Here is a 26,804-nt window from a genome sequence, read left to right as displayed (position 1 = left end):
AAAAGGTAAACGGGAAGAAAAGACGACTGCCACTGGTCCGGCTGCTCAACAGAACTACAGAGAGGTCTGTACTGAAGCAATTAGCTGTTCACAGAAATAGCATTACTTTTAGGAAAAAAAATTCCCTCCGCTCACCGTGCAGGAAGCATAGTTAGCATAAGCAGCAGGCTGCCCAGATCCACATCATAGCATCCCTTATGTGAGAACTGATGTTTTGGGTTGTCTCCGGGGAAGGCTGAAACCACATCCGCTTTCTTGCCTTTCTGCTGTAGATCCCCCCAAGCAGCAAGGACAGCTGAATAGCACAAATACTCACGCCTCCCCACAACCTACAGTCTATTTACTGATGTAAATCACTGCTGATATCAGCTTAATTTAATATACTTGTTCGCAAAATGCAGAGAAAGAGGAGTGAATACACATCTTATTCAGCTATCCCTGATGCATGAATAGGCTTGTCTGATACAGAGCCTAGGCTGGGAGCTGGGGTAGCAACAATTGTAAGATGGGAACTCCCTGCCGCAAGGAGCAAAAACCCTCAGAAAGAAGGAGAGACGCACTAAGAAACACACATCATTTTCTCTTCAGACAAATTCCTTGGTTAGGGTATACAGCTAGACAGACAGCCACAGAGGCTGAATTTGCAGAGGACAAATTCCCTTTTAGTATGTTGATGGTTACTAAATGTGACAATTTAACTCCAGTCCACCATTAAATCTAAATGGTTAGGTTTGACATTGATTTGATAGATGGCTGTGCAGCTTTATTGTTTCACTCGATAACATTAACAGCAGCCTGGCTTTAGTAAGCTGTTTTTGCAGGTCGATTTATAAGGTAAATATTGACACCACTCAACTTTAATCATGTCATTTATTGCATTGAACTCGTCAGTCTCCCTATGTTTCTTCTGCACTAAATGGAGAGGGGGGTTCTCCAGTGGGCAATTCAGCCTCTCCCCCCCGCTGCCTTCTTGGCACTTGCCTGTATAGAATAATTTTATAAAGAACTTGAGGAGACCAACTGACCAAGTTACATGCCCACATTAGAAGACTAAGCAAATCCCTGTGTGCTTTAACCAAGCTTTGAGGGCAGTGGAATCACGTTTCCTTGGACAAGCAATGCAGGTCCAGAACCTCCAAGGGCTGGGTATGACACCAGTCTGTCAGCCAGCGAGCCTTGCAGGTTGGATGTGCTCGTGACTGTACAGGGTGTGCATGAACTTGACACAGAGAAAACAGAAGGTGATGGTCAGAGGCAAAAGCTCAGACTAGCAGCAATCTTATTTGGGAGCCGTCTCAGAACATGCTCACAGAGTGCCAGTAATAACTTTAAAGAAGCTCATGATTTCTTTAAGGAACCACTGACATCCTGAACAACGAACCTAGAAGAATCAAGATAGTTTTTCAATAAAACTGGAATAGTTCTAGGAAGACACAAGATGAAACAAATCAGTTTTCTGTCCAGGACAGCCTATTAATTTCTCCATCTCCAACAGGTAAAAAGGGATAGATGAAAGTACCCAAATATCTCCCTACATTAAGCAGCACACTTGAAAGGATTATTTGATAGCACTGGGAAGACAGCTTCCTATAAAGCTGTCTGGAGAACGCATCAAGAGTTAACACTCCAGTTGCAAGGTCAAGTCTGGTTTTACTGGGAGACAAGGAGCTGCCACGCTGGCACAAACTACCATTTATTTGCTCTCCCAACCTGACCTGTCCTTGTGAGTTGGCAGAAGTCTGAAGCTGGCCTGAGCCCCAGCTACCAAAAGCTGCCCAAAGCAGAGAATGTGTTGCTCATCACAAGGACTAGCAGCTAGGTGGAGAGGGGGAGGAGAGAATAAGTGGTACAAAAAGCGACTGATAGGATCTCCTCTGATGCTAAGAGCTGCTTTGGAGAAGGCTCCCGCCTGGCACACAGCCACGGAGCACAGGAAGATGCGGGAACACAGACACTGATTGTAGCCAGTTCTGTGTCCCAGTCTTGAAGAGACAGCTCAACATTCAAAGTCCCCCCTTGGAAATATGCCTCACATTGGCTACTGGAGAACCATAGGAAATTATTTTTGGTAAAAATCAATTTAGGATTAACAAGAAGATTCAGCTTGGACAAACTCTATGCCCACTAGAGCTAGTGACAAAGCTCCCTTTCCTGCCAGTGAACCCGACAGTGCAGAGATGATTTTTAACATTTTAATTTTGTTAGACTCCAGCCATGTTCTTATATTATGTGCTGTTAGAATTTGATCTCTGCTGTAACAGAAGAGTCTACTGAAGGAGTCTGCTGGAAGACTTTGCACTGAATAGTGCAAAAGCTACTTGACAGGTCCTGTGTGAACAGCTGCTAGGCCCCCCAACAGCAACTGAGCCACTGGGCCAGCCACAAAATCAGCACACAGGAACACGTAACCACGCCAGGGCTCCTACCCAGGTACTTCGAGTGTATGTGGCCATGTAACAGGGGAGTGCTGAAATCAAGCAAACTGAGGGGAAGAAAAAATAAATATCTAAAACAAAAATCTAACACTGATGGTAAAGTCTAAACACTCCTCAAGTTTAGAACATTTGGACCTTAATTGAATAAATCACTGCTGCTTATGGCACACTGCAGTACAACCTCAGCCAGTCCCAGTACCTGGACCTGATTAGGGGGCATTTCATGATGACATAGGAAGGTGATAGCAGAAACAAGATGGGAATGAGCCGAAATGACAAGAGCAACAAGCTCCGCAATTTTACAAGTGTTTCTCGAGGCTGCTCTATTTGTGCTGAGGGCTGATACAATGCTTGACCATACCATGGTTGCACAAAATAAGACTGTCCAGCTCTTCTTCCCTTTCTCAGATCAACAACCAGTAACCTGGCACTTCTTAAAAAGGCTGGACACAGGACACACTCACTCAAACCACATCTCCATGGAGAAAGGAACATTGCCAAAAGCAGAAAGGAGAGGTGAGAAACAGAAGAAAACTATCCCAAACAGCGGCCAAGCATAACCCAGCAAGACAAGCCTATGTGAACCCAGGTAACACCTGATCCACTGCAGACATGGACAGCTGCTCAGCACACTGCTATCCGTTGATTTTTCCATTCTTCACAGCTTGAGCCCCAGCAACCACCAAGGAGACGGCACAGCTTCCTGTCCCCTAGGAGGCAGCAATGGAAAAACACTGTCCAAGTGATCTCACACCTGAACACTACAGGAGGGCAGCAGACACACACAGAGCCTCAAGCTCAAGAACTGGAGGTGCCAAGCAAAAGAAACACAGGAGTTCCACATTGTTTCCAAGGTAAAAAGAGAAAGGGGTTGACCCTGCTTGACTTCATGTTGTTTGTACAGGGCCCTGAGCTTTGCGCACTGAGCTGCAAAATCAAAGCAAGTACAATGGCAATGAAAACAATCAAACATCAGTGTGGGGCCAGCTTTGCAATGGAAAAGCAAAGGTTTGTAAAGAAAAAACAATACTCAGATTTAAAGGCCATTTCTACAGCCATTTCGGAAAAGAGCTGCTTGAAGTTGTTAAGATTAGCAGGATAACAATATTTTTATTTTGCCATTGTCCAACGTAAGAACAGGCAGTCCATTTTCCAAGGAATCTAAACGGACAAGACGGATGAAGGGGAAACACATGCATAGATGAGTGATTTGACCCTGATCACATAACACCAGGATCAGTGCCAGGAAGAAACTGACTCCTAGCACAATGCTTTTCACTAGTCCATACTTCTTCCAAGGCTGGAAGCAGACACCCAACTTTTGGGCCTAGCTAGAGAGACTGAAGGTGTTTCCATCACAAGGTGCCTGTTACCATCCCATCAGCTGGAGGTTAGCAGACTTTGCTCACATGTACTGTGCAGCTGGTAAAGCTGTGAGCAAATATAGCAACAAGCAGGAGCATGGAAGGGAAGACGAGAGTAACATCTTCAGCCAGAGCAATTATTTTTGTCCTTGGTCTCATATGGTCATGTTCAACTCCGGAAGTCATAAGACTGGTGGTTCAGATAAGAACAGCTATCAATGCATCTTTTAAAAGCATCTTATCTGCGCCACTCCATCATGCGAGTTCTAGTTTAGTAAGTCACATCCAAAAAAATGCTGCCCTTAGCTAATGCAGCAAAGATGAGATTCTGGAAACATTTTAGCTTGTCAATAACAAGCTGATTCAGTCCTAATTATAATCAGCTATCTCCAATATTATCGGCTGTTAACTTTTGGATAGTTTGTTAGATTTTACCAAGCTGTTTGTATGTCATCTATATGGACTGCTCATGGACATAAGGCCAGTCCATATCAGATGACCAGTGTTCAGGGTCTATGGACTGAATGACTCACAGAAAATTGCTTTGGGCCACAAGGAAGAGTAAAAAGAACAGTGATGATATTATGAAACTGCATGCAAGGCCAAACCTTGTGAAAGCATATGATTCCCAGTGATATCAACAGAAGAGGCACAAGTACATTCCAGGGCAGATCTTGATCACTAAAAGCTGTTTTAGATTTTCTCCAATATGAAACTGAACTCCTCTAACTGATGGACCTTTCACCTCAGAGAGCTAATGTAAACCAGTAGCTTCACTCACCTACTGCTCAGCAAACATGCCCTATATAGTATGTGGCCTCCAAACACAAATTCCTTACACGGACTATTTGGGATTCAACTGTGTTGAAGAAACACTGTCAGCACATGGCACATTAGCTCAAGCTTTCTCAGAAGCAGCAACACTTAACTGCCACTGAAATTCCTCTCAGGTTTGTTCAGCCCATGTCTGAGGGCCTGCTTTTACTCACCCAAGTGAGTCAGCAAGATCCATTTCACCTCTTCCCTAGCGGTGTGGGCAGTACACACTTTCTGGTCAGCAGTGCCAACTCAGTACATAAGACCCTTCTCTACTCAGGCATGGCAGTCTTTTAGGTAGGCCTCGTAGAGAAAAATTGCTCGGAAGCAGCTAATATACACCAGTAATGGGTCCAATAACACAGCCTTCCTAACAAGTGCATATACAGGAAACTGGATGTAGAGAATGACCAGTGGCAGCTCACAGTCTAATGCAGAGTTTAAGGCCCTATTTGCATACAGAGGGAGAAGAGAAGGGGATAGCTACAGGGCAGATACAGCATTATCTTTCAAGGAACTTTTCATTGATCAGGAAACCACATTAGAACAAGAAAAACTTAAGTGCTACAGCCCTGGTTTCTTGAGTCTTCTGCATCCCCAGCTCAATACTGAGAACAGGAACAATCAGAAAAACATGCACTGCGAAATAAAGGAACAAAGTCACGGTACATCTTCATGATGGTCACAGAGAACCAAGGCTGTGTATCAGCTCTTAAATTTAGTCCTCGAGATACAATTTTAGCGACGTGCAGTTGCTTACCCCTGTAATTCAGTGGTTACCTCTTGAAAGAGAAAAATTGTCAGCACCATGTAGAGATTGAACTGAAAGAACAGTATCGCAGCGACGCCAGAGCTCAGGGCGCATTCTCACTTTGTCTCCGTTTTCCATTAGCTAATATTGTCAGCTCCACAGAGGCGACTTATGACTTACTGCAGAGTAATACCATCCAGATACAGAGGTTACTCTTGCCTGACCCCAACCTACATGAGATTAGAATCACCCCCTCCCACTCCCACCTCTTTCAGCACCTCTATATTTAACTGCAGATTAACTCATTTCCTCTTTCCACATGTGAGATTAAAGTGTCCCAAGTTCAGTCGGCTCCAGCAGAGCCTCAGTGCACCCTCATGTAAGTCACCACTCATTACATGTACTACAGCATGTCAAGGTGGAGAATGAGTCACACTGTTCACTCTCAAACTAAACACTTACTCCTCAAGAAGTAGAGCTGGCAGGCAGCCCGGGCCCCAAGATAGTAGGAGATACCTCCAGAACTAATCTTCCCTGCCTGTTATGGGAATCTTAAAGACATAAGAAGTGCCACTGTTTACCAATGCGTTTGAATGAAATGTGGGTCAATGACCAAGGCAAAGGGTCAAATACACAGTGACTTGGCCTCTGGGCATGGCATCGATTACAGATCTCTAAGACTCAATAGCCAGTACATACCAGGGAGGGTGGGGAAGAAAAAAAGCACAACAAAATCTCACTGAGGTCAAGCTCACCATTCTTGGTTCAAAACAGCTGAGACAGTAAAAATGCCTGGGGGAGGGGGATTGGGGCAGGAGGCACCAGCAGAAAAGAGGCAGCGAATGCCTTCCTCACCATGTGCAACACCGCTCACAAAGGGCTGGGTGCCAAGGATGAAAATGCTGCAGTCAGACTGTGATTCTCCACCCACGGCTCTGCGGGGCACACGGGAAGATTAGCCATAAGGAAGAGAGGTATTTGCACTTGGGGAGGGACAGCAGCCACAGCTCTGGGGTGCAGGAGCCCTGTGCAGGCTGCAGCCGGGCTGCACTCACACTGTGGCCCCAACCAGCACCTGGCATCCCCAGAGAAAGCAGGAGCCTTTTGCTCCCACAGCCTCCCTCCCTTTGCATCTCAACAGCACTGTGCAAGAAAGACTATTTCTATATCTACCTGACCTTCCTGCAAATCACTTTAAGCCCTAGGGTACAAAATCTTTGTTCACTGGTTGAGAGAAACATTAAGTGGCTGTAAATAAAGCTGGGACTTTAAATCCAGCCGCATGAGTTAACTCCACGGTGAATATAATTTTTCATAGCTAACAACTGTGGTAATGAATTTTATCTCAATGAACACAGAAAAGATGAAGCATACAGAATTCAGAACAGGAATAAGTTTCTTGGCCTTAGATTTTATATCAATAATCCTTTAAAGTACAAGCACTTATTTTCCTCATCCTCATAATGGTAAAACCTCTCTTGTTCTAACACTTCAAGAGAAGAGGCCCCCTTAATTTTAAGTGGCTGTAATAATGGGCCTCAGAATTTCTGCCAAGAAAAACAGAAAATCAATGCGGACCGAGAGCGGGGAGACACGCAGGAGAGCCACTGGCATTTGCTTGAGCAGAACAGCTGGAGTAAGTTGTCAGTTCCCCTTACTGTATCTTCAACTGCACTGCTTGGCAAAGGGGGCTATTGAAGGAAAGAAAATGCCTACAACAAGCTTATGACACATCTCAAAAGCAATAGCAGTCTCTCCACGATTCAAGGAACAATGGAATGACAAACAGATGGAAATGAGAAATACAGCAGTGGAATGGCATAGGGAGGGCTCTGCTATGGATTGCAGGAGCAATGGGGCATGTCAGGCAGATGTCTTGTTGCCAGAGCAGAATCTGTCGGATCTAATTCAGTGACGGCATTGCCTGCAAATGAAATCACAACAGGCTAGACAGAAACAACCGTTACAATTTGGTGCTGCTGTGCATGCACCGAGAGAAAGACTATCATACTCTGTCCTCTATATTTTGGTGTAAAGTGGCCGAATTCTTCCATGAATAGAAGAACCTACTCTGTGAAGATCAATAACCACTAGGGCCATAGTGATTCTCTTTCAGTTCAAGTATTCCCAGCAGGTTACAAATAGACTGCAGTGATTTGGAAACATCCTCCTTTTATTTAAGGGTAGACTGAAGGTGTCCTGAAATAATTCTTTCTGCCAGTATGAGGTCACTGTATAAAATATACATCAAACAGAGGATGCATCTCAAAATCAATAGCAGGCTTCCAGTCATTTGAGAAACTGAAAAGATGAACAGATGGAAACAAGAAAAGGAAAAGTGCACTGCACGGGGTCACTATCAGCTCACAGAGAAGCTAGTACAAATATACTATCCAAGAGCTGCATAACTGATAGAAACACCCCTGTGCTTCTTCTCTATGCAAGTTCCATGTTGGAATAAAACCACAACTGTGTCTTATGGCAGCAAGCCTCATTCCTTGCTTCTATTCAACTGTGCACATGCTTACAGACCTTTGCATACATCTGTTCATATATCTGCCTAATTTTTGCAGAGACTTAGTAAATAAGATATTTTTATCTTTGTTGCTCTCCTAATTGAGAAAATTAGACTCAGATCCAGAGTCTAAAACATGATTTGCTCCTGACAAAACAAAGAACAAATGCTAAGGGTCTATACCAGGAATACAGAAAAAAAGCTTCCTGTTCTAAAGAATAAATTCACATTTCCATATTTCTTTAAACTTCATGCTGTTTTGATGTTGTTATATAGAACACAAAAGAAAATTCATTGTAAGTGCTATGTGAAAGATTCTCAGGAGATTCCCTGCCAACTCTGCATCTTATGCTTGAACACGGCGAGTGACAAAGTAGCTGGCAAAGTGACATCAGGTACAATTGCGGTTACAGTAATTGCAAGGCCCCCTTACAATGGGTGAAAACAACTCAATAAGAAACTTCTGCTAAGAAGCCTTTCAAGGAATTTAAAAAGCAAATGAAGAGCAGCTCTCAGAACACTCTGGGTTACATCTACCACATACTGCAGGGTATTGCTACAGGATTCTGAAAGGGGAAATGCAGGAAGGGTTTTCAAGGATGCTATGATTGCTGCTGGACTGCGGAGCTCCCTGCTGCACCACAGACATGTTTTAAGAGAATTTCTGCTCATTTCAAGCACAGAAAGTGAGGAATGGAAAAACTAGGCTTGCTACAGCAAAGGCTGAGCAGCCCCAGAGCAGGTACCTGGAAGCTGTTGAACTCCTGGGGACCACATCACTCCCTGGGTTGAGATTCGCAGTGCTCCAGGACCCAGGCAGACTCTCGGAGCAGCCACCCAGAAAACCTGACTCGCTAACCAGTGTATAATTAAATAATAACAGGGAACCTCAAAAGATTAGACAGCTGAGTCAAATTAATGCTCAAGAGACCAAAAGTAGCAAACATACATTGACGTTATAATGAAAGATTAGAGGAATATTTAGCTGGAAAAGACAGAAGCAAAGAAGAAAAGCCGATTGATTTCAGGCTACAAGTAAAGCAATGAATAATTGTGAAGCAAGATTGGAATGTGCTGATTTATCCTGTTTCATGCTATAGAAAGGCAGTAAATGTAATTGATATTCTTTTATTAAAATTATAATAAAGCAGCATAAAATCAGTCTGAGGAATTTATTACCACAGGGCAAGGAGGGAATACTAGAGTTGTACTGGCTTTCAAAAAGGATTAGACAATTTTATTAGCATAAATAATACCTACAGCTGGGAGAGCTACATGAAGAGTTACAGAAATAATCAGCTCAAAGGCATCGCTCTCTATTCCATTTGCCATCCTGTATTTGCACCTTCAGGCAGAGTGTGCATTTTCCAAGTCATAGTCAGAATTAAAAAGGATGTAAAATTCCTGTTTGGTCTTTAAATCGTCTTGTGTGAGGTGGGCGCTCAGACTCTGAGGGAGCACTGATTCAAGCTCTTCTGAAGAATTTTGGATTGCACCAATGCCAAGAAGAAAGCCTACAGCAAAAGTCTGGTACAGCAACTGCTATTTCTACTCCTCCAGGGAGCTGGAAAGCTAACAAGCACTGCAGCAAGTTGCTTACTTTAGCTCAACAGCCTTTCTCCCCCTAGAATCTGTCCCAGCAATGACTCAGTCCACTGCTACGAATGAAGATGAAGACCAAAACACTCCATCTTTGGTCTTCATACTCAGACCACCACAAAGCATGCAGACTTTGACAGAGATTCATTTCTTATAAACTGGCTTGAAAAACCACCCTGTCTCCAGCAATGGCCTGGTGCTAAAATACCAGTCCAGATTCTTAGCTTCCCCTGCTTGGCAACTGCCCTAGTTCCAAAGCATTGTTGCAAAAATACTGAAGTCTTCTCACATAGCTCTGACATCCAGTCTTTAACTAAAGCATATTCTCGGGAATTCTCTAAGCTTGAACCTGTCCAGAATTGCCTGTAAGAAATTATGATCTGCTCTAAACCTTATAAAATCTCTCAGTTAAGAATGGGCACAGCACAAAGTGCCATCTCCCAGTTCGATACACCTCTGAGCACCGCACATCTAGCATGGTGTTGTCAGATCTTACAATGTGTGATGTTTTCATAAAGCCTCACCTGATGGAAACAGAAGATTGCACAAGAATCTCAGCTTTCAACTAAAATGCACAGAAAAAACAAGTCCCCAGAACAAACACAACAAGTTACTGACATGATGAAGGGAAAGACTTGAACAACCAGAATGGATCAGGAACCAGGAGGCAAATGAAAGTTATTCTAACATATTCTTTCATGACAGACTAAAACCCATTACGATTCTTTAAGTGAAATCTCTTAATTATGGGGTGGGGGGTAATCCCTATGATGATTCAAAAATATTTGAATATTTTCAATATTTGAAGTGTCAGTATGACAAAGTTAAAGCACATGACTTCACAGCATGCTCTGACCATTCTCTCTTGGGAAACAGATCCTGTTTTAATGCAAAGACCTCCAGAACCAGAGGACAAGGGAGGGGAGTGCCAAAATAAGAAGCTGAAATGATGCCAAGTAGAATAATTGAAGTACTTGGTGACATTTCTCAGGAGCCACTGCTTCCCTTTGATCGTTGCACAAGTGCTCTAGGGGCAGGATGACGCTGGTGCTCCCGGCTATGCTGGATTTAGGAATCCCCAGTTGGACTCCATCATTCTCCCATGCACAGGCACAGAGCAGAAAGTGCCTCAGATTGCTGCTGCATCCTGCCAGGTGCCAGACATCACTAAAAAAAGAGCAAACCTGGACAAAAGTCAGAGGTTTTCTTCAGTCTCTTTGCACTGAGGTCTAACATATCCAGTAACTCCAAAAGCTCAAGAAAAGGGAGAGTTAAATTTAACAGGGGACATTGTTTTCCCATCTGCCTTCTACGAATGTATGGCAGGAAGCTCTGTCCTTTTCTTCTCATGCCAGGAGAACACGCCTTGCTTAGCTTTGACTTGAGAAACACAAGAGCATATCTAGCTCCATGAAAAGACAGCATAGGAGTCTTAGCAGTAGCTCCCCTTGGGTCCAACTCCTTCCACAGTTTACATCACAGTGGGCACAAAACAGAATTTGTACCCTTATCCCAGGGGTTTTTTCCTCCCTGTGAAGTCAAACTACAGTAAGCAGCTGAAAGTAGGATGTGAACTGAATACAAGAGGCCCAGTCATGCCAACTCTTATCAACTCTTATGTTTGAACTGCAATTCCTATGGTAGCTGTTTTTGTTTGTTTTTCTCTAAGATCTGAGCTGCTGTAACTCATGCAGTAACCAGCAATTTATATTTCAACTAAATAAAAAGTTTTCTGGGAATGTCTATTCCACACAGCGCAGAGATGTGCATGAGCCCTGAGCTGGCTGCTACATAGCAGCCTTAGCACTGCGCTCCAGGGCACAACACAGGCTGCTCAGGGTCTCCAGGTGAGATCAATTAAGTGTTCACATAGGTATTCCTAATGTAAATATACACAAGGCCTAGGCACCGTTTACTTCACACATTCCTAAAGACTCAGCTCCCCATAGAGGCCCTATTTATCACCTTTGAAGACCCAAGCTGTCAGCACCATCCTCCAGAGCTGACAACTACCTGCACTTTCTGCAAGAGTGAGCATTGTACTTCCACGGCAGAAGAGCACAGTAATGGCACCATCACCTTGCTGAGTAGGTACCTCCATTCTTACAGGGTTATTATTTTTTTCTCGGCCTTGCCTTCTTAATTTCTACTTTTAAGAAACACATGAATATGTAACAACCACAGCCCTCTTTGCGGCTACAGAAAATAAGTTTGAAAAAAGTATTAAAGGCTCAGAAGAAAAAAATCAAAATGGCATAGAAAATCCTGGTATACTTTTTAAAAATCCAACGGATTCTTATCTGTATCATAATGAATTAACCATGACAATTTTGTTTGTCCATCAAAGGTGCTTCTATGCATTGAGACTGTCAAAATGCAGAGGCACATAGATTTCATAGCTAAATATCCCAGGGGATGGGAGACAGTGGTAATCCAGTTAAGAATAGAGCATACCTTCTCATGTTGTGCAGAATACATCACAGAATTTCTCTATCTACAAGAAAGCATGGGTGTTGTGGTTATAACTTTCTCATTCTGCACCATGACAGTGGTCCCCAACATTTTAGGGGTGTCACTTGGAATGGTGAAAGATCAGCATGATGTACGTACCTTTGTACCTACTCCAAGAAGTCACTTGTCAGAATAGTTGCTACCCATGAACATGATTAACTGGACGTTTCTCATATTTCCCGTGAGATATTATTAAAGTCCTCATGTTGGTGAATCAGCCAAGCTTTGATTACTCTGCTCTTGTTTACAGCTTTGCATAAGATGCAAGCCATTAAGTCAAGTTGTTTTTCAAATTCTCTAAGCATGCTAAACTTTCAGAACTAATCCTATAAACTAGGTTCTCTGGGCTTTCAGAGCTTCCCTAATATGGTCATTAGATGTCTGAGAGATGAGGACACCTCACAAATACTCGAATGATAAACTTTTCAGATTTATCATTAAAAAAAATCAGAGACAAAAGATACGCCAGACTACATGTTGGAGCCAAGAGACGACAAAACCACGCGCCTGACAAACGCAACAGATGTCTAGGATAGCTCAGACAAAACAGTCAAATATGGTCGCAGAATTTAAAAAGGGACGAAGGATACCGTTGCAGGGCTTTGAGAAAGTTATCCAGTAATCTTGTGATTTGCAAAATGGTTCTGAAATGAAATTGTTCCATTTTTCTATTTTTAAAACATGAAAATGTGTTGAAATGCAAGAAGTACATGCAAGCCTAACTTTTCTGACAAACACCCAGATCAAACCCAGCTCGTTTCTTATTCAGCACTGTGTAAAGTTCTACTACTCTTACTGATGGCTTTGCAAATGTTTATACATTCAATCCAAGTCAACATTTTCAGTCTGAGACAGTGCTGCCATTTATGAAACCACATCTTGGTTGGATGAATTCTGTACTAACCCTATGCCAGAGCTCATGCAGACTGTCATGCACTTCTTCACATTTTACTATTTTGGCTTCATGGAACTTCACAAGCTAGACCATATCAGTGCTGTGCAGAAACAAGTATACCAACAGAAAAAGGATAAATTCTCTTCTCATCCCCTTCACTCATCTATCATCAATCCTACCTATGCTCCTTTTAACAAAGGCAGTGAAATTGGCAAACACTCCCCTATAAGCTTGCTTGACCTAGCCAAGGGGCTGATACACAGAGCCTGGCCATTCATTCAAAAGCAGAGAATGCTTTGGCCCAAGCACACAATTTTATCCGAATAGCAGGGGCTGACAGACCTTTTGAATATGACTTCACAGTAAAAGCAGCCCGTTTCAGAAGATCTGTAACTCCACTGCTTCATATCTAGCCCATAATGTGATGACAAATACTTTTTTCCTTCCCATCCATTCAGATAATAGAGAGCTTGGCTTTATTATAACACAACTGGGCTAGTTATAAGGACACTTGGCCAAAATATTTTCAACAAGTTGTTCAAACATTATTGGTTTTGTCCTAAAAAGAGCAAGGTACTCACTTGTCTTTTTGTAAGTGAACATCTGTTTAGTTAGCAAACCACAAGACATGCGATGTCCATTAGCTAAACTGCCAGGATCTTGGGAACTTCCACTGCATTGTTCTTCTGATCTCAGCAAGCCTTAGCCAGCATTGTTCCACCACATTTCCCTGTAATCGGGGCAAACAGGGCTGCTCCAGCATGACAGGATTGGAATGAGTTAGGAAGATATTTCCATTCCAAAGATCAATAGCAGCAGCCAGCCAGCATTACAGACTCAGTTCTTTGTTACTCAGCTGCTAAAATCCACAGGACCTGAGAGCAGCAAAGGTGACTCTGTTCAACTGTTATATTTATTTGCAATGTGCACTCATGGCTAACATTTTACTTCTGAAACACATTCTGACCTTAGAAGGAGAACTATTTCATTCTGAACTCTCCATGGCTCACATATGGTATAGAAACCTCCAGCTGTATCACGTGCCAAGAGAATCTGAACAAGCTTTCACGATAGTTATGAAAATTTTTCTCCCCCTTTCCCACATTTTATTAAGACAGACACTTCAAAATTTTGTTTGGTTTTGTTCTCATTTTCCTTCCAGCCAGGATTCCACAAAACAGGTCCAAGGAGACTCTTTAACAGTTCAAAGCACTATGCACTACTTTGACCACCGAGGTGCATCCATGCCATGGAAATAGCTCAATAGACAGAGATTGTTCATACAGTTTTCTCTTCACCCCAGTCACCTCCATACCAGAATTCCTGAGACCAGCCCATCACTTTTCACAGCCCCCTTGAGGCAGCACTTAACACACCTCTTGGGTTTGCTAATGATGCAATTAGGATAAATCATCCAAGTTCAGGACTCGAATTTACAAACTCTATGGCAAAACATTCACCAATTTTCAGGTGAAGCAGATCCCTAAGGCTTCATTGTAGCAAAAAAAATTAGGCAGCTGTATGTAAATGAATTCTTGAGCTCCATGTGAAAGAAACAAAGTGTCATCTTTATTACAACAGGACCCATGAAGAGAGAGCAATCTGATGAAGGGAAAATAGATCTGCTGAGATGAAGCAAGATCCATGACCAACTTTACCAAGCTCGTGTCAGTGAAGTTGTAGCTATGCACTGGGATCCTGCTGTTCCACTCCCCCCCCCTCCCGCCCCCCCGGGAGAAAGAGGGAGGTGACATCATCGACACCCAGAAGGTGCAGTTTTTCCATAACTTACATTCACAGTACACATACTTCTGTCACAGCATACCAGTCATATGTTTCATGTGGGCCTAACTTCTTGTACAAATTAATCCCCTCTTGTTTTGCTATCAGAGTATTGTCATGTAGGAACAAGGAAAGAGGAATGCTACATGTGCTCAGTGAAGAGGTCAGTGACTAAACATGTTCTAATGCAGTTTAGACTACATGAAGTGAATTATCTCAATGGTACAGGATGAGATCTTCCATAGAAGACTGATTTGCTGAAGTCACTGGTATGTGTTTCCTGGAAGACTATTCTGAAATACAAAGAAATTCTACTTCAGTAACTTCTGTAAACCAAATTTGGATATATACTGGCTTCTTTTATTCTCCTTGCCATTTGCATAATTCATGTGAAAGTATTCAGCAAGCCTAAGATAAGTAAAAGGACAAATCCTAACTTACAGCTTTCAGAACGCAGAAGTCCATATATAGATGATAATACAACAGATTTAATAGTGGTAACTAAGTAGTGTCTGCAGTTAATTAACTTGCAGTGTTTGAGATGTTTCCTGTAATAGCTTTAAGAAAACAAGACCAGAACAGTTGGCATTTTATCCTTATGCATAACTAAATTGTAATCACAAATTAGAGATCTTCCTACCAGCAGGAAAGTAGCAACAAGCCCTAACTGCACCAGGAAGTTCCAATAGTATCTGCCTTTGAACAAAGCACTACAGGGGCTCTTTGGCAAGAGAAGCCTGAACTCTCATCTCATGATGAACCTCATCTTTACACTGCGTCACGTTACAGAGCTGTTCTAGGGCTTTAGTTCAGAGGTAGTGCTCTCATGACCACAGGCTGACCTCCAGCAGGCAGGAGACGAGGCAACTCCCTGGGGGTCCACAGCTTTTTTCGATCTCTATTTGCCATTCAAATCCCTGCACTTTGCTAGCCCCAGGGTTCCTCCTTTGCCCAGGCTGAGTGGGATGTGTTTCACATCTTAGCTGAAGTAAATCACAGAAACGCTTTGCATATTTGGCAAGCAACAGCCTTCCCCAACCTCTTCTATAACTAGGTGCCAAGTCATGCTGTTTCACTGACTCAACTGCTAGGAATCAGAACAGCACTTTCTATTGCTCCAAGACTAAAGTTTGAGGGGTTGGAGATTGAGGCTTTTATTCTGAAAGAATGACAATATCAAACTGCCTTAACATGAGGGCTTTTGGGCTATCAGTGCCCCTAAAGCAGTATTGTCACACACCCTCCTCTGGGTGTAAGCCATCCCTCACCCCCAGCTCTTGTGCACAGGAAACTAAGGATATCTCCTATGGGCTGGAGGTAGCCACATCTTGCAGAAAGTTGGCTTCCACCAATGCTTTTCAGGAAGCAGAAGGCAAAAGTTAAAACAATGCTCTTTACTGAATGTGGGATGTTATAGCACATCTTATAACACACACGGTAATTACCCAGAGATGCAGGGAGGCAGTATTTGATTACAAATAGCGGCAGGTGACAATGCTGTTGGGAATTAGTCTGAATTGCCATGCAAATTGCCAGCAGCAGCATCTTACCAGATATAGACCTATCAGGAGAGTCGCTGTGAGAACAGACTGAGTGCACTGTTACCTTCAGGGCTGGCTGCCAGCTCCAAATGTCAGGGCTGTGCTACTGCAGATCTCCCAACCCTGTCCACCATACAAGCTACTTGACATCTTAATAGGTTTGCCAAAACAAGGAGGGTTGGCAATTCAAACCCCTGTCTCTCTCTTGCATCAACAAGTCACTTGTATTTTAAACATTGCTAACAGCACTTACTGACTATGCAGAAGGGTGATCAACACTTAGGAAAGCAGACATGCTTCTCTCGATGCCAGCATGATAAGTAAGGTGAAGAGGAAACAGAACAAAAATATTTAAGCCTTATTTAGTCTCAGCAAAACCTTGGGTAGTTCAACCTGATTCACTGCCAACCCACTGCATCTGGATTTAGTTTCTGATGAAAACATCTATAGAGACAAATAAAGTGACATAAGCCAGTCCTAAATTATGAGCAAAGCTTAGAAATAGTCTGTCATGACAAATGGAAACTATGCTGTTACAAATAACAGGAACTTGTCCTGTGAGGCAATAAGAGAACTGCTACAGGTCCAGAAGCCCTGGCATATTCATACCAAGAACCACGAGGGGAATGGTAATGCCACATTTCAGTCAAAAAAAAGATGCATTTCTATAGCACGTCATCTCAACTTCACAGCAACTCTAAGCTGAGAAGTCTCTATTACTGTGACTATACAAGTGTTGCTCCCACTCCACTGATGCAGAAATTGGAGCACAGGCAGGATGAGACTTTTTTGAAGTCCCCAAGGAAGTCACAAGCAGCCACATGAACTGAGTATGCAGTGTAATCAGTTGCCAATAGACTCCCAAAGCACAAAGGGAATCCTTAATAAAAGGGCAAGCCCTCTCCACGCTGTTTCTCTAAATAACCAGTGTGATTTGGGAATTCATGTCTACGATCAAGATATTAAGAGTTAATTAATAAGGTTGTACAATGAAGTGTTGACACCCTTCAACAGTCACACTCACTCCACAAATGTGCCTAGAGAAGCATGTAAACAGCATAACAAAATTTGGATGACTCCAAAGAGAGCTGCTCTCTGTGTGGTAACCATCCCACTAGAACACTATTTTGAAACTGGTCCAGGAGTGAACAAAAGTCTCCCCCAGATTAGCTGCCCAGTGCCTTGCGAAGAGGAACTCACCACACATGCACGACAGCACCTTCTGTCCAAACCTGTGCCACCAGGAAACAGCTTGGGTCATATCAGAGCGAGGCTGACATTGCTGTCTGGAAAGTGGGATTTGACATTGCTTCTGCCCATGGTACGAGGCCTGTGACTAAAGGAATTAAGTGTGTTTGGCAATCAAACTAGTCCTTTTTTTTTTTTCTTCCATCAATCCAAAAAGAGAAGACATGCACAGACAGTATCATATTGCATCTCTTTTCTCCCACCCTTGACAGAAGGAAAACAAACAGTATGCCAGCCCCCCTGCCAAAAGGAAAACCTGGATCTCTCCACGCGATGTTTGTTAAGGAATCCCTGGTGTAGCTTGGATTCCAGCAGGTCCAGGTTTCAAAAAACCCACAGAAATAGAATATACTCCTGCAGCTATTTAACTCTGTGCACATGATCAGTGCCACTAACCAGAATTATGTATTACCATAACTTTTGGCATGGATAAAACTGCAGTTGCAGATGGCTTCTGAGGCAGCAAACACCAAGCAAGTGCCATTGTACTTTGCTAGACAGATTCAACTTTGTCCCTAACTTCCTCCAGATACTTCTGTTCTTTGCTAGAACTGAGCTCCCCTCACATTGCAGGCATTCAGTTTTCATCTTCACACAGATCTGCAGTTTTTCCTTTTCAGCCTGCAAAGTATTTACTGAACACAAAGACAAGTAGGTAAACCTGAAGAGTTTCTCCTCCCTACTCTGTTAAGATAGGCAAATAAAAAAAACTAAACAAAAGGTATAGCAACTTTTCATTTAATATTATCTTTAAGCAAAGGTGTTATGTGCGCAGCACCTTACAACAGCAGTTAAAAGAGCTGATGCTGAGCATGTTGTGTAATATAAATATTAGTTAACCTAACATCATGAGGATGGCCCTCCTTATAATAAGAATATTTATGGAATAGTTTAAGAGCCACATGGAATAAAGTAATACAGTGACAGAACACTAGAGACCTCAGAAATTAGTAACAGTAAATTTTCACAACAATTATGTGACATGTTCAGAGCAAAACTGTCTATTCCTTGTTAACAACTTCACGCGGGCAAACAGGTAAAATCCCATTTGGCTCTAAATAACCACCAAACATACCACACATCTGAAACATTTGTAGCCTTAAACTCCCAGGGTTTTATTTTTTCAGAAGTTTTAGATCCTGCTGACTGCTGCAGGTGTAATATCTCTGCAATCCTCTATTTTCTATTTCCCAACAAGATCAGCCAATCAGTGCTCTTTAGCAGCAGGAATCCACGTCCCCTTCCCCTTCAAAAAGCATTGTCAAAGTGCGACTTGCAAACGAACTTTGTACCCTCACTCAGGATAACAACGAAAACAATTCACTACTCTGTTGATTCTAAAAACGGACATTTCCGCATGCACAAACAAAGGATAAATAATCCTTTAACGACAGGATCCACTTCACCTCAGGACAGCTAAAGAAATGTCAGCCTTTTAGACCATTACCTCTGCAGTCAATGGCAAATGACAAATGCAGAGGACAAGTCATCCTGTCCTAAGGCATGCATACAAGCTGGAATGAAGCACCCCACAGCAGTGCTGTTCTTTCTCTGCTAACTACAGAGAGAGCCTGGGAACCCAGTTTAAGAGATTTACCTCACCTCAGCAAGCACAGCAATAACCCCCCCGCCCCGTCACAGGCCCAAGTGGAACAGCTGAGATGATGGCAACTAGCTAGACCTAGATCATGGCACCCAGGCAGCAGCTCCTCTTTGCAGGGCTCCCCTCATTCCCTGCTACATGTAGATACTTAACCCTTTACAAAAAGAAAAAGGAAACATTGAACAGACAAACAGCTGTTGTCTTTTCCTACAAGAACAGTAAATGCATAGTCAGGTTGTGTCAGCTTGTAATAGACCTCAAGCTGTGGGTTTTAAACCTGTGGTTTGTGTTTTGACAGCAATGTGGTTTGGACACAACCACACACACAGTACAAATACCACAGCTGAAGGTGTCAATTCCAGACTGTAAATTGGGTTGTACTTAAAATATAGACCAGCCTATGATGGAATATTTGGGATCCTGTAACATTAAATATCACTAATCAGATGCCCACAGTTCATTGATGGAAGTCTTGAGCATTAAAACAGCAATTTCATAACACTTTCACCTTCCCAAAGATCCCACACAGGTTGTGCAGTTGAGTGCTCAAATGAGACTCAAAAGTCCCAGCACCCCTCCCTGCTCTGATACAGGTGAGGTCCGGGCTCTTTCCTTAAAGGCAGAATTTGGGTCTAGATTCCTCAGAGGAAATGCGCACCCTGGTTGCAGCCTTACCCTTAAACATGGCTATTCATCACTGGGGGTTCCTGGATACAGCCCATTCAGCGTACTGGGAGATCTGGACAACTGTATCAGTTATAAAATATCGTAGCTGATAAAATATAATGCATTTAGAAACAAGATGCTTTACATGCACTGCACATCCGAGATGGTAAGGAGCCCTCTCAGCTATCTGCAGTTATTGGAAGAGCAGTGATTCACCCATTTTCAGCCTGCTTTACTACACCCATATTCACAAACCACAGTTAATTTTTTCTATTGGTAAACCAGTTTGCATTCCAGAAATAGTCAATATTGTTAGCTGTATTTAATAATCCACTCTGGCAGATCCTGTTTATTTCAATGTTGAAAGAGATTAAGTATACCACCATGAAAAAGGAAATACAGATTAAGCCCATGAAAGATTTATGTACATTATTGATCATGTAAATCCAGAGACAGCACTAAGGAACAGAAGTGGAATGAGAGGTTTCCTGAAGTAAGATTTTAGATCATAATCAATTTTGCACCATACTCACTTATTTGAAGGGAAGGCAAAAGCCCTACACCTCAACTAGCCCCCCATTTCCACAGAATAACCATGGTGCATTCTATATTTAGGATGTGATTTTGCACCATCGTATGCAAACAGCCTTTTCATGAGTGATTTCACCAACAGCAAAGCAATTACTCATGTAACCAAGGATTTTTCTCGCAATCACAGGGTTTTCAGGCATCTGTTTAGTATGGTAATCTGTGTTCATATTAAATCAATGCTTAATATAGTGGTTTCTTAAATTACCTAACAACTGCTCATGCAAAAAGATCACGTAACAAGAACACCCTAAAATACATTTTTTATTTACTGTTAGCACTTTAATACGAATTGAGCGATGTTATCCTGAGCTACAGGGCGTGGTATTAATTTGAGCTTCAGAATGTCAACGGGAGAAGAAAAGGCAGTTCATTTCAGTAACAAAATGCTTTATTATCTATCTGCAAAATACCCGTGGCATTTAGAAGACACTGATCCTCGTATCTTTGTGAACTTTAGCAAGGATCTGTTACAAAATGCCATGCGCAAATGATGGATTGTTGTAGTGTTACGACAGAAATTGGCTTCCAATAACAGTCTTCTGACCTACAGCATGGTTAGCACAGGACAGAAACCCTCCACATCACAAGTCCACACCATGCCTTGGGCTCTCCAATTCATAATCAATACTTTGTTTTTCTTCATAAAACTAAATGACTTGAATTTGGTAATGTTTCTAAAGGAGACAAAAATATACCATATACACTTCACTGATTAGCAGACTAATTAGTTCAAGTTGGTGTTGCTAGTTGACACTCATAGCACCAGACAACTTCAGATGGCTGTGCAAACATTAATTTAGCTTTACAGAAATTACATGAGATAAGTATGTGTTATTAGGCCTATTTTAACAGTCAGGAAATGAAGGACAAAAAGTTTTAAGAAAGCTGCTCCATTTGTTTAGTTTTCCTTTCACTGAAGTCAATGGAAAATTTGCCAGGGCCAGATTTGCATTTGCATGGGGTCCCTTTATACCCCTCTGGCAGAGCAAAAAGCCTGGTTTTAAGGATCCTGACCTTGCCAAGCACCATAACGAAACCTTACTGGAAATAAGAATTGGGCCTCCATCAGCTTGAATAGGAACAGATTTTACTGTGCTATATACTTCTGAAATTCCTACCCACAACAGCTAGATAGTTTGAACAATGTGACACAACAGGCTTGCAACAGAGAAGAATATGACAACTCTGTCTGACACAAGCAAACAATATTGCAGACCAGCCCACCTGAATACACTTCTTGCTTTGAAGAGGGCTCAGTAAGTCAAACATAACATTTTAAATTATGTTGGAGGATTTTTTAAAAATAGAAACAGATGCAATACATGTGACCTGACAGTTCTGCCGACCATCTATTACTGACCTGCTCCCATGTGCTGTCTGCACTAAGGCGTGCATTGTTAGAAGATGGCAGCAGTAAAGTTATTTCATTAGGGTGTGAGTAAGAGATGGATGAAGGCAGAAAGGCTGAAGGAAGAAATACCACCTCAGAAAAGGCTCCTTGCTCAGATAGGCCTGGATAGAGGATTAAAGCTGGCTACTCTTGTATGCGAATACATGGCATTCACTGTACATGGACCTACTTCCATTAGTCATGCTGGAAGCTAAGACGCAGATGCCCCCTATGTGAACATACACATCTGACTTCGAGGGGATCAAAATGCTGTTTTGAGAAAACCACCCAAGTTTGTTTAAAGCTATCAGTTTAGTAAGCTGTTCCCTCCATCCTCCCCCTCCACCTCCAAGCAGCAGTTACACTTTAACCATGTATGGAAGAGACTTCAGAGTCTGAGTCATTAAAACCTACAGAGAATAAAAGAACTTGGCAAATATGAAAGCAAAGCATTTTAAATGGCTCTGAGACAGCCTGCTCCCCCTTGCTACTGAAGATGTGATAGATGAGTTACCATTTATGTGTAGGAGCTGACAATGTGAGGTTTTGGACAAGTCCCTAAACTTAATTACACACAATGTGCCCCAAACAGTTCAAATACAAATTATGCCAAAAACTGTGGGAAACCTTTTGATCTTACTAAAGAAAAAAAGAAACCAACGTTTAAAGTAGTAGTCTTGTGTGTTATCTGCAGACAAACTTCCTGCCAAATATTATAGTGCCTGCCAAGAGCTACAGTATTTTTGGATAGTTTCTTATTTACAACCCCTCAGCATGCATGAAACAGTGATGTTTTGCCATTTTTAGGAGTGGCTGATCATATGAAAAGCTCTAACAATTTAAAGTTACAAATTCTTTTCACAGTACTTGTCTTAATGGAGAGAGCATTACAGCAGTCTTCAACTTCCCTATAAAAAAAAACAAACATATCAGAGGGGAAGAAAAAGACAACAGCAAAAAAATCACAACACAATGTGCTGAGGAAAGATCCAGTAGATGTCATGTGGAAGCTCAGACAACCAAATGACATTACCCATGAGCATGTGCGATTTAACAGGGACAATATTCTGCTCCTGGTATTACTGTAATATGCAAATAAAATCAATTGTTATGTTTTTTCTTCTCCCTCCTCCATGTTTTTTAGAAGATGTGTAGCCACACATCAGCAAGATTTACCTGTATGAAAAACAGACTGTTAACAGTCAACTTTCAAACCTTTTGGGATGTTCCCAGAGTGCTGCGAAGTAATCACAATTCAGCATCATGCTTCCTCCCTCAAGATAATTCAGCAGGACTTGGATTCTCAAAGAGGTTGTTGATGAACTGGGATTCAGGAAATCCGAGCTTTATTCCCTGCCTTCTGCTACCTCCACATTACAGCACAGCACCTCTTTTTCTCAATTAAAAAACAGGACTAAAACCACCAATCTCCTTTTCAAGCACTTAAAAAAAAAATCAATACCATGTACAAACTATGCACTTATTCAGTCTCCCCACCCTAAAAACAACAGGATTTTGACATTTACTTGCTATGTGCTCCTGAAACACTCTGGCTAATATTTATGCCAATTCAATCACAGTAGCATTTCTCAACAGCAGAGACTCCACTTACCCGTCTCTACCCAGAATAAATCTCAAACGCATTTACTCTGGAGTTCAGTTCTAGTGCTGTGAACTCAATCTCTGGTCCTCATTATAGCATCTGATCCATGCCAGCACTTGCAGCCACACAGATCCCCACCAGAAGGGCTGTGTTTACCCAATTACAAGAAACATTTGGGATGAATAACATAGAGAAAGACTAGTCCAAAGTGATTCCTAGTGCCATTTGATTTCCACTGGCATCATTAATGATTACTTCACTTGAGAACCCCACCTTCTCTCTGACTCCAACCATTCCCCAATTCACAACATGAATAAGTTCATAAGAGTGAGAATACCAAGTAAACTGAAGGCAAAATCCACCCATACATTTTAGGTACTTCATAGATAACAATCCTTCTACATAACACTATCCACAATAAAGTACATCATTACAGATAATACTCTATTCTTCATAAAGTATATAATCTTTAAGAGTATGTATCTTTAAAGAGCCACACACCATGCAGAAAATCATATTTAAACACGTTCTCTACAAGTTTTTTTTAATATATTACCTACTCTTCCTTTCTTGGTAAGGGGGGCTCAAATCTGTTCTGTTTATCCAGTATTTGCTTAATTTGTTCTTTTTTCCTCACCATTACAATCAACAGAGTTGAAAGCAATTAAGTCACAAAGAAATTGACAGGACACGGTGAGAATAAAAACTCTGAAGAGGCATCTGAGAGGGAGCTGCAAAACAGGTTAGCACAGATTTGAGTGCCAAAAGCTTCTCACGAACATGGCAAGATGATGAGAGGTAAACAAAAAAATTAGCTTTTCTCTGTTTCTCATGGTTTATTCTCTGTGAAAATTACGTAGGTCTTAAGAGTTTTGGAAGCTCATAACACAATTTTTGGAATTCAGAAACTGAGGGTTTTTTATATGGGGTTTCTTGTACAACAGGACACCCCTGAGTTACACAGTTTTGGCCCTGGGGTATCTTTACCACATACAGACAGAGCCAGCAGATTCCAATGGAATCTAAAAATAATTTAGAATGGTACATTAAAACATATTCATGTGCTAAACATCACTGCAGCCTGCCTCATAGGGCACATTCAACACACATCTGTGCTTGCCTCCATTCAGATATTACCAGAACTTGAAATCAAAAATAAGAAACCAAGACCTCACTTTTACCGATTAATTGAAGTAAACCAAAGTAAAATAGATATGCTGTGTGACAGATGCAATTCTTTCCCAATAAGGCTTGCAGTAGATCTTCAGTTCAGCAAATGCTTTCTATATGGATACATGCAGATAATGCAGTTACCTCAAAGAATCTGTTTTCATATTTCAGTGTTTTTATTAGAGCAGTATCTAATAGTTCAGTCACATCCCATCCCTGAAGTGCTAGGGACATTTAGGACTGCAGTCCTTATCAGACTAGTTCATAGCTGATACAAACAACACAGACAAATAAAGCATTATTACTTTCACAGGTGGGGAAATTTGACGCAGATAGATCAAATAACATGCTAGAGATCACACTGCGTGTGCAGCAGAGCTAGGTATTCAGTTTATTCCTCCTAGTGAGCCCCAGTTCACTGCCAAAACTAATTTTCATCTGCCATAGGGAGGCTAGACTTCCCAAGCTGCTGTGCCCAGTTATTTTCTCTCTCATTGGGCAGGAACTGATAGCTGTACAGGACAGTAAGCTATCATACAGGTTATAACAGAGAGAGGATTTTCTATAATTGGAGACCACTTGGACACCTCAGAGGAGCTTTGCAAGGGGAGTCCTCCTGTAGAACAGACTGGAAGCTCTCTACAAGGAGATTTAACAGCTATTAGCAACCAGGCTCTGGCTCCTTCTCCAAGTGTCTGCCTCTGTTGGCCTGTTTGCCTCAGAATGCTTTAAAATAGCAAACTTGGTATTTAAATCTCAAGGAAATCATCTGGGAAAACTTAACAGGGACATGAGGCACAGCATTCAGTTCTGTTCAGCCTCCTGAGCTCAAACCACTAACAGCTGTCTCCAGTCACAGATGGGGGGACTGGGAAGGCACTCAGGGTGCTTTGGAAGGTGCTGGTGAGCAGGGCTCCTCTTTGGAGCAGCAGCAGGTAGTCATTTGAAACATCATGTAGTATAGCTCCAATCTTTCAAAATTACCAGAAGTTACTAAGCAAGAAGATGAAATATACCTAATGGAAACATTAAAACCAGCATCAGTCAGGAAAGAGAGACAAGGTTACAATCTTCAGTTATCACCCCAATCTACCTAAAAGCAAATATTTGGGTTTGGTTCTAGACCGAGACTGGTCTAAAAGGTTCCAGCTGCAGCACACCAAACTCAACGATTTGACTCAGTAATTCCTATCACAGTTAAAACATTTTAGATGAGACCTAAGATTAGATTCTTCTGGTTATGCTGATATAAATATGGAAGAATTCATTTTAAAAGTCCTAGTCGGTGTGAGTATGTGGACACTTGGACTGTAAGGCAGGAATAGTGACTGATATTTGGGCTGGATCTTCGGTCTTTTTTTCTGGTTTTATTCTAGTCCCATAATGACCTGCATCTGTCTTTAGAAACTTAGTTTCTAAGGCTTCATGTCAGGCTCAATTTTCTGATAAATTAAGACATTTTCAGTCCAAATTAACACCTCTTAAGTAGACTTAAAGTTGAGCTCATTTTACTCTGAGTTTTAGTTAAGAATTTCTCAACTTGAACTTGCAGTTACACACATGGCATCCTTTTTACTTTTGTTTCAGGATGTTCGTCTGGGGAAATTTCACAGGCAAGAGATGCCTATCTGAGAATGGAATCAATCAGGAATGCAGCTACAACAGAAAGAATTTCAGCACACCATAAAAGAGAGAGAGAAAAAAGCAAATCCTGCTACAAGAACAGTCCAGCGAAATGCAACTGTAGTGAGTTTGGGCTGCTTCCCAGTACTCCAGAGGGAATTCTGCTATTTGCTGAGTTTAGTGAATGTAATCTAGTGCTGAAGGAAAACCAGAAAAAAAAAAAAGGCAACACAGAAGTACTGCTGCTTTCACCATTTTCTCAGTTCTATTCAGTATGAGAAAGCATACAGAAAACAGAGAAATTATTGTGTTGCTGTGGAAGGGGACAGAAACTTGCAAAGCAGATGTTCTCAGCACAAATTAGAGCAACTGATTAGACGTTGAACAAAACTACACAGCCAGGCTTTTAACTTTTTTTTTTTTTAAAGTCATTCAGCTAGCAGAGAAAAAAAAAAACAAGAAAAAGGAGACTCAAAAAACTATTTTGGACACAACATCTGTAGAGATAAGTAAGTCCCATTTAGTTATACAGTCAAAGGGAATCTCAGCGTGCAACATTAGGCAGGAATTTCTAAATCGCTCAGAAGAGATTCAAACAGTTAACAGGAAATGTAAAATAAAACAATTCAAACAAAATCTCCTTCCAAAGGCAACAGATACACCACAAGTTATTTATAGTGGAAAAATTAGAAGAGATTGGA

The 26,804-nt window shown here is 41.8% G+C and overlaps 1 protein-coding gene and 1 long non-coding RNA gene across 9 annotated transcripts in view; one reads left to right on the top strand and one right to left on the bottom strand.

Moving 5' to 3' along the window:
• The window catches only part of SORBS1 (sorbin and SH3 domain containing 1), a 120,858-nt gene that overhangs the window by 83,043 nt on the left and 11,011 nt on the right, over positions 1 to 26,804 (bottom strand). The window lies entirely within an intron of this gene.
• On the top strand, positions 3 to 26,772 carry LOC310902836. Its single transcript, XR_014587034.1, has 2 exons — positions 3 to 25,415; positions 26,068 to 26,772. It is a non-coding gene; the product is annotated as an uncharacterized lncRNA (long non-coding RNA).

The sequence above is a fragment of the Anser anser genome (genome assembly GCF_964211835.1).
Source record: "Anser anser genome assembly, chromosome: 7".
Taxonomy (NCBI): Eukaryota; Metazoa; Chordata; class Aves; order Anseriformes; family Anatidae; genus Anser; species Anser anser.
The sequence above is the reverse complement of the archived record's forward strand: the minus strand, read 5'-3'. Positions and strand labels throughout refer to the sequence as shown.